Raw genomic sequence first — 1,292 nt, forward strand, 5'->3', positions numbered from 1 at the left:
GTTTTCCCCTGTTTTCCATTTTTAGTTTAAACCCTTGGGGAAGGGGGGGGGGGGGGGGGGGGGGGGAAAAATTGCCCTGGCTTTCAAGCTCACCTGAGAAAGAAACGCTCTCCCTTTACCTCCCACCCCGCGAAGAGTTTCCCCTTCGAACCAAGGAGAAGGGTTGTTAAATAACAGCGGGGTTTGTGTGCGCCCAATTTGTGATTCAACAATAACGTACCAGTGAAAATACGACCTGAACATTTAAGTAATTAATTGTTTTATTTATTCTCCTTTACTTATTTTCGCCCCTGGCGTGGAGTTTCGTATTAAAACGGACGGAGGGAAGCCCTTCCCCGAAGGTCCCTGCAGCCACCTCGGACTCACCGAGTCGAATATTGCGATTCCACCCTTGTAGCAACGTGATTTTTCTTCTTCTGTCGGGATTATGTTGCAAACATTCGCAAACCTACCCTTTCTCCAAACCACCGGAATTTGTTAGAAACGTAACGTGCTCCCCTCTCGCTTTCCTTTGAGACCCAGTCGCTCGGCCCTATATATTGTTTACAGGACACAGAAACGTCCCATACAGTTTCCTTCTCGGGGTTAGCGGCCGCGGAGCTTGTTGTATCGGACCCGTTAGGACCTGCCTTGAAATACAGCTACTTTACCGCATATATATATATATACACACAGACACACACACACTAAAAAAAAAAAATTCCCCCGTATATTTTTTTTTACCTCTGCTAATGAGTCCAGTTTCGGCGGCGGGCGGAGGTTGTATTGAATTTTGAGAATTTCCCCGAAAGGCTGAAGTTTCTTTTCGATTGATGTTTTTTCTAGATTTATTTTGGTTTGTTTTGCTCGGCGAAAAGTCCCGGGCGGAGCACGCCTCCGTAAAAAGAAAAATATAGCGGCGGGTTTAATCGCCGACTACATCTGCCGTCCCCAAGCCTGCGCCAAGTGTCCCCGTGAGAAGGGTAGCCCTGCGAGAGGGGTACGGGACTGCTCCTATTTTGCGGGTAAAAAGGGCGGTGCAGGAGGGTGAAACGGGTCGCATCGCCCGGGCTCCCCTGCGCAACGGTTTCGCTCAGGTCTCCTTGACCTGGAAGCCGGCTCTAGCCTAAATCCCACCCAGGACGGCGGGGCAGAGAGCCTGTTCCCGATCCCCCCCCCCCCCGTCCCCCCTGCGAAAGCCGCTTTCCCCAGAGGCGCCAGTCGAGGGACGGGCGCGGTACCGGGTACCTGAGCCGGGAGGGGGGCAAATTTGGGACGGGACGGGGCAAGAGGCCGTGCGGGCAGGGCCGGGG

General features: G+C 52.9%; 1 long non-coding RNA gene across 1 annotated transcript in view; it reads right to left on the bottom strand.

Annotated features, from left to right (window-relative positions):
* Positions 1-1,147, bottom strand: part of LOC103901991 — a 31,807-nt gene extending 30,660 nt beyond the window's left edge. The window contains exon 1 of the long non-coding RNA XR_002086237.1: positions 724-1,147. This is a non-coding gene — a long non-coding RNA (uncharacterized LOC103901991). The remainder of the gene's footprint in view (positions 1-723) is intronic.
* Positions 1,148-1,292: the final 145 nt, after the last annotated feature.

Source organism: Aptenodytes forsteri, unplaced genomic scaffold, assembly GCF_000699145.1.
Source record: "Aptenodytes forsteri isolate BGI_AS27 unplaced genomic scaffold, ASM69914v1 Scaffold2, whole genome shotgun sequence".
NCBI classification, from domain to species: Eukaryota; Metazoa; Chordata; class Aves; order Sphenisciformes; family Spheniscidae; genus Aptenodytes; species Aptenodytes forsteri.